Here is an 11,441-nt window from a genome sequence, read left to right on the forward strand (position 1 = left end):
TCTCGGTTATTCTTAAAAGTGGAAGGAATTGCCCATAGGCAGTTTGTTTGAAGGAATGAGATCAATGTTACTTACAAAAAATAATTTTGTTATAGTACTTATATAGCAATGATCGTCACCAATGATATATAAGCATTTCTGTATGTTGAATCATTTGGTTAGCTAGGCCATTTGACTCTATATACCTCTATGTAAGCCAATATATGATATGTGTTAAACTAAAAATGACAAAAAACACAGATCTCTTTCCTTATTGCAAATTTCAATCGCCTTTTACAATTCACAATTTAGCTTGCGGATGACGAATTCTTGGCCCAAAATCATCAGGGGTAGCTGGAAGTTTGAGGGGGGGGGGGAGAGATTAATTATTTCTCGTTTTCTTTGCCCTTTTCTTTAACAGTCCTTTTTGGACCTTGTGGCATGAAACTTTCGTAAAAGATCTTGAGGCAAAAGATCCGTAACTATCCATTGGGGTCCTTTTACTTCCCTAAGTCGTGTTTTATACCAAAATTGCCCTCTGTATTTTCTTGACTGCAGTATCTTGTCAATATGTTTATCTTCAAATATTGTTTGTTGAATTTTTTCATTTTGTGTTTCGTCATTATTAGTATTGTTGTTAGTTTGTTCAGTTAGCTGACTATTACTGTTATCATTATTTGAATTGGGGTGCGGTTGTGCATCAGCAGTTTGTGACAGATTTTGATTGATCTCCTCTGGATTCAGGTCCGTTTGCTGGTCTTCTGGGATCTCAGGTAAATTCGTAGGGCGCTTTGCAGGATCAATGTAAGGCCTTAATCTGTCTGCATGAATGGGTGACTTGACGAGCTGGTGATCAGCGTTCCTTCATAATTTATAAGTGTTGTTTTCAAAGTCATGACAGATATAATATGGTCCTACCCATTTACGTTGAAGTTTCCTGCTCTGTAAGCCATAAGGACTCCTGGAAGAATATCTGGCCAATCTGATTGATCTGGCCTGCAATAAGATCGGATTGCTGTCAGTATTGTTGAGTTCATCCTTTCACACGCTGCATTCGTTTGTGGGTGGTAACTTGATGTATTAAGTTTCTTAACACCCAGAAGTTTACATATTTCGTTGATCAATTTGCCTATAAAATTCTGCCCTCTGTCTGTTAGAATTTCCTTTGGTGTCCCATAGCGGCATATTATTTCTGCAAAAAGTATTCTTGCAATCACGTTAGCCTCTGTTAACTTCAAGGGAAATGCTTCGACCCATTTTGAATAGGGACATACAATCAATAGAATTGAATGATATCCTTCTTTTGTTGTCTTTAGTGGGCCCAAGATATCCATATGGATTCTGCTAAATGTGGTGCCAATGGGTAGTGGACGAAGTGTGGCTGGCTTTTTATGTTAGTACGGTTTTGACGTTTGACAGGTTTCGCATGATCGGGCATATTTTTCTATATCTGAATACATTTTTGGCCAGAAGTATTTTAATTGTATGGCTTTTTGTGTTTTGTCTTGGCCTTGGTGACCTAAGAAATCATGATAGTTCTTTAGAATAGCATCTCTTATATCTTGAGGTATGCATAGTTGTTTGACCTCTCTTTCTATTATGGTGCCTTTCCCTCGTGGTGAATGAAGATGATACAGTATGCCATTTGTTAGTTGGTAAAAGCCTTGTTCAATTAGGATTCTTCTGGCCTTTATTTCATCTTCTGGGAGAATGTCATTTTTTAGAAATTTGATGAGGGGTTGCAATAAAACATCCTCTGCCTGAAGCTTCTACATCTCTTCTGGCAGTGTTGTCAGTACTTCCTGTATGCCTTCTAAAGGTGCTTGTTGAAAATAAGCTTGTTCCGGTGCTACCAATATTTCAGCTGTTGACATGCTCTTAAACTGAATTTCCACATGATTCGTTTGTGCCTGCTGCAGCTGGTCCTCTGTTATGGCTTCCTGACATATCTCTTGCACTTTCTTCACAGTTCTCTGATTGTTGACGTCTTCATCATCACTTTGGACAGTTACATCTTGAACCGCTACATCATAGGTTCTACGTGATAATGCATCCGCATTCGTGTGGTTATTTCCCTTTTTGTGCATGATCTGGAACTGGTACACATTTAGTTTAAGAGACAATCTGTAGAGTCTACCAGATTTAAATTTCATGGACTTGACGTACGTAAGGGCTACATGATCTGTGTAAATCATGAATTCTGTGTTGGGTAAATAAACATGAAATTGCTTGACACCTTCTATTATCGCTAAACATTCCTGTTCTGTGATATGCCATCGCTTTTCTCTGTCATTTAGGGCCCGTCCTCCATATGCAATTACAACTTCCTTGCCATATTCATCATGTTGTCCTAATATATATATATCCAATGGCATTGGAGCTTGCATCTGCATGCAACAAGAACTTCTTTTCAAAATTTGGGTAACGAAGTATTGGTGGTGATATCAAAGCCCTCTTTAACATTTTGAATGCCTCATCTATTTCCGGTGTCCATTGAAATGCCACATCTTTCCGTAGCAATTGGTTGAGTGGCGCTGCTTTCTGTGCAAAGTTTTTAAAAACCGTCTGTAGTAGCTGCACAGTCCTATAAATGCTCTGACTTCACTGACCTTCTTTGGTCGAGGAAATGTCTGTACTGCTTCGGTCTTTGTTTTGTCCACAGCAATACCAGTTTTTGAGATGATGTGACCTGAGTATAAAACCTTTTGAGCCGCAAAGTGACACTTGGTAGGTTTTAACTTAGGGTTTGCATCTCGAATCCTGCTAAAAATTATAGTTAGATGGTTCAAATGTTCTTTGAATGACCTGGACCAAACTATTATATCATCAACGTAAACTAGTGCTATCTTCCATGTCAGATCTCTAAGGACTTCTGTTAGGGTACGTTAAAAAGCACTTGGTGAATTCGACAAGCCAAAGGGTAGCCGATTGAACTCAAAAACACCTCTGTGACATGTGAACGCTGTTTTGTGCTTTGTGGCAGGGCCCAAGTTTACTTGCCAATATCCCGAAAACATATCTAACGTTGAAAAAATGTTATCATGAGCCTCTCCAATGCAGTCGAACACATCTTCCATTCTGGGCAAGGGGAAATGGATTGGTTTGGTAACTGTGTTTAAGGCTCTGTAATCAATGGCAAACCGAAGATCACCTGATTTGTTTCTGATAAGACCCACTGGCGAGAACCATTCAGATGTAGAAGGTTGAATTACTTGATTTATTAGCATTTCATCAATCATTTTCGACATTTCCTCTTTCATCTTTGGTGTTGCTCGATAAAACCTTTGTTTTATTGGTTTGGCATCTCCTGTGTCAATGGTATGATAGGAATCTTTTACATTGCATGAGCCTAATTCTGACATATCTTTTGCAAAGACATCCCTATTCTGACCAATTAGTGTCAGCAGCTGCTGCTTTTGATGTTCCCTTAGATCTGCCTCACTTAAATCCACACCCAGAGATTTAGCTTCTTCAATGAATGCTTTGTTTTTGTCAGCAGCGCCCAATGACTCTTGCATGACATTGACATGTGGATGCTCATCAGTTAGCTCCTGTAGGATTTCAACTTCGCACACCCATGACAGCATACCCAACATTTGTTTACTGTTTAGGCTCACATCATCATTGGTCGGGTTTAGCAGTTTGTATGAAGCTAAACCATTAATGACGTCTACTAAACATACATAACATTTATTTATAAGTGTTTTATTTGCTTCAATGATGCCTATACCATTTCGCAATCCAACGTTTTCGATAACAACAGGTACTATGGCTTCCGTTCTTTTTGGAATTTTTAAGTTGTCCTTTAATTTGACCAAATACCTTGTAACTGATGATTGTTTTTCTCCAAGTGGTACAACTGTCATTCCATTCTGAAGACTGAGTGTCTAAAATAAGGAATTCTTGGTGCAGTGTTAGTCATTCTATTCGTATTGGTAATGACACAGTGCCATGTACCTTTGTTAGTGAACCTCCAACACCTCTCACATGTCCAGTCTCAGTTGGTTGTTGTTTATGTATGTCTTTCAGTCCACTATTATTGTATTGATCTTTAGATATTATAGACACACTGGCACCTGAGTCAACTAACGCTCTTATACATATTTTCCCTAACATTACTGATATGGAACTATTTTGCTCCGCATTTACGACATTAATTGATAAATCGATGATATTTTTGTGACTTTGTTTCTTTTTGGACTGAGTGTTTCCGTCACAATACCTATTTGTAATTAACGGACTATTTTGTAATTCTGTATTATTTGGTTGTTTATAGTTGATATTTTTTTGACTTTTGTATGGAAGTTTGTTGTAATGTGTAACATTTCTATGTCTGTTATTATATTTTTGAGGACGTTTCCTAGCACTATCATGGTTAGTGTTATCTGATACATAAATGGGACACAAATCCATGCTCTTATACATATTTTCCCTAACATTACTGATATGGAACTATTTTGCTCCGCATTTACGACATTAATTGATAAATCGATGATATTTTTGTGACTTTGTTTCTTTTTGGACTGAGTGTTTCCGTCACAATACCTATTTCTAATTAACGGACTATTTTGTAATTCTGTATTATTTGGTTGTTTATAGTTGATATTTTTTTTTACTTTTGTATTGAAGTTTGTTGTAATGTGTAACATTTCTATGTCTGTTATTATATTTTTGAGGACGTTTCCTAGCACTATCATGGTTAGTGTTATCTGATACATAAATGGGACACAAATCCATGTGTGAATTTTGAAAATCCTATAGTTGTGATGAGATGAATAGCCACTATGATAATTGTAATCACACCTACCTTCTGCTAGCCTTGATTTGTATTCATTATAATCCATTCTATTGTTTGGGCTTTGTTCATACTCCATATAATGTCTTGAAACTTGTTCATATTCATGGTTGCCTTGATTCAACAGTGCATAATAGTTATTCATGACCTCCTCGAGTTTTGATTATTCGTTTTGATGAAGTTCTGATTTTTCACTGTTTTCTTCCCTTGCATAATAATAACATATACTTTCTGTAAATTTTGCACATTTTTCGACTTCCATTACTGAATGAGACTTGTCTTTATACGCAACCCATTTTTGTAATTCTGGTTGCAGTCCATTTCTCATAATTTTTGCTGTCCAGTCCTCTGAAAAATATTTGGATCTCATTAAAAGAAGTCTTTTCATTTCTGTAAGGTAATCATCCACAGATTCTCCTGGTTGTTGTTTTCTCTGTGTAATTAGCCTAAGCACTTCTTTACCATCATCCACTTCTGTACAGTATTGTTCTATAAAAGCACTTTTCACTGATTTATAGTCACTTCTTGTTTCTTTCTGGCAGACATTTTAACCATACAGTGGCATTGTCTTTCATAGCTAATCTAAGGCCTGCTACTTTATATTTGTCCTCTTCCCAGTTTTGAAGAACACAATAACTTTCAAATGAATCTAGCCATAGGGTCCTTTTGTTCATAACCTGCGAATTTTTGTAAATATGTAGCATGGTTGTTACAACTCTCCATCATTCTTTGTTTAGTTGAAAAGAAGAAAAATCAGTAAAATATCAGCTTTCTTTTCTAGGGTGTAGACACAAAGAAGAACACTCGCTTGGTTTGTGAGATTCCGTTGATCAATTGGCAATCTCCATATATCATCCGGGGTTTATTTACCTGCTTATAGTCCAACCTTCGACGATGGGTTATATGTTCAATCTAGTTGGGGGTGTGAGATTGAACATACAATAATTCAATAACTCTTTCTTCTTGGTATAATCTTATATTCTGTAACAATACTTAAACAGTAATAATATATATATATATACAATACTGATCCACAGGCTAGGTAACTTAATAAGGAACAGCATCTAAGAAATAACCTGCCCTTCAGTATATCCTTTGCCTGCCTGTGGTTAACTACCTATGATCTACAATCTTCCTCTAATATACTAGAGGTTACTTGGTAACAATAAACAATGAATAGTAATTATATATATTTACACTTAATAATATTTCATAGTTGTTAAGGGGTAGTATTTAAGTGACATCCATTCATTCATTTACTACGTTGACTTTTTGGGCCTTGATTATGTACGTAATGTTTATAGATGGATTATCTCATTACTACTAATTGTCTATTATATCTGTCATAGCTGACTATTGTTAACTCACTTTAGATAATCCATCTTGAGTGCCCATTTATGGTGTAAGTCTATTTCCTTATACTGGGTGAATGGCTGTGTTAAATACTACCTGGTCATACATAATATTTTGTTTGTGGACACTCTACAGGTCACAATTTTTATAAGCCCACATTTTTATGTGGACGTATATTGTCGTCGCCCCTGTTTGTCCGTCCGTCCGTCCGGACATCCGTCCACAATTTGTTTGTGGACACTCTACAGGTCTAACTTTAAATATAGCTTAAATCCCTCAGATCTTGGTTCCTTTCGATATTGGCATGTATCGGACTATAACTTCATGGATTATGGCCCCTGATTGTACGAAAAATCAAGTTTTTAGTTTGTGGACACTCTAGAGGCCACAATTTTGATCCGATTTTGTTGAAACTTGAAATGTATGTTTATAACCCAAAGATCTTGATTTCTTTTGATATTTGCGCATATCGAATTGTAATTTCCTGAATTATGGGCCTTGATTGTAGGAAAAATCGCGTTTTTAGCTTGTGTACCCTATAGAGGTCTTAATTTTTATCCGATTTAAAAAAACGTTTTAGTTTATCACCGTTTTACCCTAAGGACGACTGAGTTGGAATTTTGTGAAAATCGGCCCAAAACTGACAGGCAAAATGGCCGCCCCTCGTTCTCAAATAGCGTAAAAATATGGTATATCAAGGTTGTGGACCCTATAGAGTTCACAATTTTTATTTGATTTTGTTGAAACTTGAAATATAAGTTTATAACCCAAAGAACTCGGTTCCTTTCGATATTTGCGCATATCGAATTGTAATTTCCTGAATTATGGCCTTGATTGTAGGAAAAATCACTTTCTTTTTAGCTTGTTCTCTATCCATCTCTCGAAAATGTCGGCGTATCCTGCCTGGCAGCCTCTGGTCATCAGATTTTAACGAAACTTGAAATATAGTTGTATCTCCTAAAGATCTTGGTTCCTTTCGAAATTGCCATGTATCGGACGGTAACTTCATGGATTATTGCCTCTGACCCTCTAGAAGTCAAAATTTGTATTCAATTTTAAGAACCGTTTAAATATATCACTATTACACCTCATGACCGAAACTGCCGGACAGAATGGCGGCTCCCTGAACGTAAATAGTCTAAAAGTATGTAATACCAAGGTTCTGAAACTTGAAATGTGTGTTTATGATCCATAGATCTTGGTTCCGATTGATATTCGCATATATCGGACTGCAACTTCCTGGATTATGACCTTTGATTGTACGAAAAATTGTGTTTTAGCTAAGGTTCATCTAGTAGTCACAATTTTTATCTGATTTAAAAGAATTTTTAAATATATCACCGTTACTCCGGCGGGACGATTTACCCAATACTAAATACCACCAAATACCACCCGAATACCACTCCAATATCACCACATACTACCCAATACTACAACATAATGGAGCCAAATGAGCATATTACTTGATTTTTTTTCAAAAATAGTGAGATATATCGTGGGAAATGTACTTCAAATGTGATTACCGATGTCTGGCTGTTCCATTTGCCTCCCTATATCACCCAAATCAAGCAAATAATAACCCGATACTACCAAATACTTATCAAATACTACTAAATACTACCTAATATTATAAAATACAAACCTAATATTGTCAATTGCAACGAATATTCGATAATTTACAGAAAATTGAAATATCTACACAGTTATCTCCCTTTACAACGGACAAATAGATTTTTGATTGCTACGTGACAAGGAGTGGGGTCACCTGTCCAACCTCGTCGGTTTTCTTCGGGTCCTCCGGTTTCCTCCCACTGCAAAAGACCCCTACGCGCAAGCGAATTATTGAAATAAAATTAAACCATATGTTAGTCCCGAAATGACCTGGTTTGTGTCGAGTGGACGTTAAACCCCATCTCTCTCTCTCTCTCTCTCTCTCTCTCTCTCTCTCTCTCTCCAAAACAGGCGCCTTTGAAAAAAAATACCTCTGTCAAAATTTTACTGATTCTTCGAATATTGTCAGAACAAATTCTAAGTATTCTACGGTATATAATCCATAGGTGACGATGTCGCGGCGATGACATTACCACCTAAATGAATAGACACGGTCACCAGTTTCTTCCCACATATGCATATGTTTATATTTATTTTTTCATGTCAACGATTAAGTTATTGCATACTAAATGGACGATCTTTTATTTTAGAATTAATGAAATTGCACATGTTTATTACAAATGTGTAATGCTCTACTTATATATACATTCCACCTGACTTAACAATTAATCAATGGGGGAGAGAGAGAGAAATGGGGTTTAACGTCCACTCGACACAAACTAGGTCATTTCGGGACTAACATATGGTTTAATTTTATTTCACTAATTCGCTTGGGCATAGGGGTCTTTAGCAGTGGGAGGAAACCGGAGGACCCGGAGAAAACCCACGAGGTTGGAGAGGCGACCCTACTCCTTGTCACGTATAACCGGGGATTCAAAACCACGCCAGTCGACTCAATGACAGACTTTCTGATACAGCGCGCGCACGCTAACCATTCAGCCATCCAACCCCCCAATTAATCAATGGGGTTAAAGGGCAATATTGGTGTCAGTGAATATTACATATGTAATAGAATAATTAACATAGATTCCAAATATAATTTTTAAGTAAACCTTGTCATCGCGGTTTAGAAGTGACCTCAATCCATTCAAAACGGAAGTGACGAACCTCAAAGGGAAACAAACACGAAATATTACCACGGTGAATGTAAACACAGACGATTTTGAGTACTCTGATAATACCTCAGAAGACGAAGAGTTGTTATATGAGAACGTGAGGGGATATCAGTTCGAGCCTGAATATTCACAAGAAGAACTGAATGCCATGAGATTTGAAAAAGCGAAAAGAGTGGACGAAACAGCGACCGTTTCTTCTGTCGAGATGGTGGAGGAAAGATACCGAACAGAAAAAACATTCTGGTGCACATGTAATTCTTGTTCAGTTATGCCTACGTCTGATGAATTTGTGTGTTGTCATGAAGACAGAAGGTCTATAAGAAAGGTTGATGAGTTTGATCCCGAGACACGTAAGTTCATACCAGAGCCGTATACTTTACACCGTCGTCTGGACACTTGTTTGTCATATCAACATAAGCAAAATATAATAATATTAGTGTTATTTCTGTTGGGGCATACTTGTCATTAATGAACAGAAAGCTAATAATTTATAGATCTATATTTATTTTATATATAACCTGATATATATTATATCAATATCTATGGTAGACCTACATGTAGGCTATATGGCCATTTACTGGAAACTGAATTTAATCAATTTACACAGGGATTATTAGTTCAGTGAAACAGATCCATGGTTCAGTGTGAAACATTAATGTTTATATTTGGCTTCAGAAAAACGCTTTTTTCATCAGTGATTGGTTTTGGCTTTACACATTTAATCATTTGTTGACTTTTTTTGATTTCCTGGCGGGGCAGAGTCAGTACAAAAATGTATAACAGAACACAGTGATTTTGGACCTCATATTAATAGAGGAGTTCTAACAACATTTTTTAAAACAAACCGTGTGAATTGGAAGAAGTTTCCGAAACCAAAGGGACCAAATGGCCGTTTAACTAATAGGTAATTTGAATGTAAAATACAATTCCATTGCACTTATCAAATGTTTAATTATTACAAGTTTGGAAACTTAGTAATTACATGTATACGGAATCTTCCATTGTACTATGTACCACTTTGTGGGATGCTCAGTAATATAACATTATTATAAGCCAACCATTGGATTACCTTTTAGGCAATAAGATTTACCAATGAGTCTGGGTTACAAGATAGCAAATGGATAATTTTTTAGTAGGCCTACTGTTATTTCTTTTTTCTTTAATCAGTTGTATAATTTTGTCACACATTAATATATTTGACTAGACAATTTACAAATATGTTTACAAATTGTATGTGTAAAACATATCTTTCTGTAAACATAAATTCAGTCATCTTAAACTGTCATGACAAGAGATGGCTGCCAATCTGAACTGTAAAACACAAAAAAATGACATACCATTATCATTTCAATTTATTTATATAATTTAACACACAAGAAATGTGAAAAACCCTGTATTAACATCAATAATAAAAATTATTACAAATAACAATAATACTGTAACATTGCTCTAATTTCAGTCAGTACAGACTAGTTGCCTACAGACATGTCCTACATAACAATGCTACATAAGGCTTGATAACCTGGTGATGACACATTCTGGTGATAACCTGGTGATGACACATGCTATATAAGGCTTGATAACCTGGTGATGACACATTCAACCATTTTTTTCGCTCCATCTCATCATCAGATAACTTGTCGTGTTCACATGAAAAATATTGCCCATTTTCCATCCAGCTGTGAATATTCACTACATGATTTAATACTGAGAACCACTTTCTTTTCAGTACCTAACATCATAAAATGATAAGAATTACATAAGAACATAATTACCATGTGAAATTAAAAATTGTTTATTGTTTAATCAGTCTTGTCCCATTTCTGCCCATCCAGATTACTATTTGTGGGGAAAGAGAGTGTAAAACCCACCAATGATGACTGATCATGAGCATGGAAACAGGACTGATAGACTTCAAATAACCTCAACCCTACCCGCACACTATCATAACGGTATGAATGCCCCCCCATATCTACCTCTTGATTTACTGTGATATTTTTTTTGAAATTTTTGTTTGGTATGTTTAAGAATATACAATTCCCAAAAATAACTCAACTGAAAATAAAAGCCAACCTCAACGTCTCCGTCACCGTCACATGTTGCACAACTGTACCATAAATGATTTGTGATGCTTCTAACCCATGCTGTTAGATCTTCATTTCCCATTTTTCTACTGTTAACTAATAGTTTTTTTAATGCCTGCAATATAATATATGATTATGGTAAATATAACATACCGTTGAAATAATATGTAATAACTTACTAGTTCTAAATTGTATTGTATATGCATGTCAGAATATACATACCTTTACAAATATGCCAAACATCATACTGGTGTTGTATTGATGGGTATTCTTCTCGCATTATTTTGGTGATTGATGGTAGATACTGTTATACCATGATCCAGGATGATTTCAACACCTCTCTTAAATCCAACCTTTTCCATGGCAACACTTGAAGTTGTTTCTGTCACCTTTTAATAGAAAGCAACAAGAAATGACCAGACTGGTAGTCATCAATTCAATATGAAGATATAAATAAGGTTATTTTTCTGTCCATGTTCTCAAATGGACATATATATTTTATAT

General features: G+C 36.0%; 1 long non-coding RNA gene across 1 annotated transcript; it reads right to left on the minus strand.

The window, feature by feature from the left end:
- Nucleotides 1-9,403: 9,403 nt before the first annotated feature.
- On the minus strand, nucleotides 9,404-11,182 carry LOC126817201 (uncharacterized). The gene is made up of 3 exons (XR_007678866.2): nucleotides 11,160-11,182; nucleotides 10,927-11,052; nucleotides 9,404-10,585 (listed from the first exon to the last, which is right to left on the minus strand). It is a non-coding gene; the product is annotated as an uncharacterized LOC126817201 (long non-coding RNA).
- Nucleotides 11,183-11,441: the final 259 nt, after the last annotated feature.

Source organism: Patella vulgata, chromosome 4, assembly GCF_932274485.2.
Source record: "Patella vulgata chromosome 4, xgPatVulg1.2, whole genome shotgun sequence".
NCBI classification, from domain to species: domain Eukaryota; kingdom Metazoa; phylum Mollusca; class Gastropoda; family Patellidae; genus Patella; species Patella vulgata.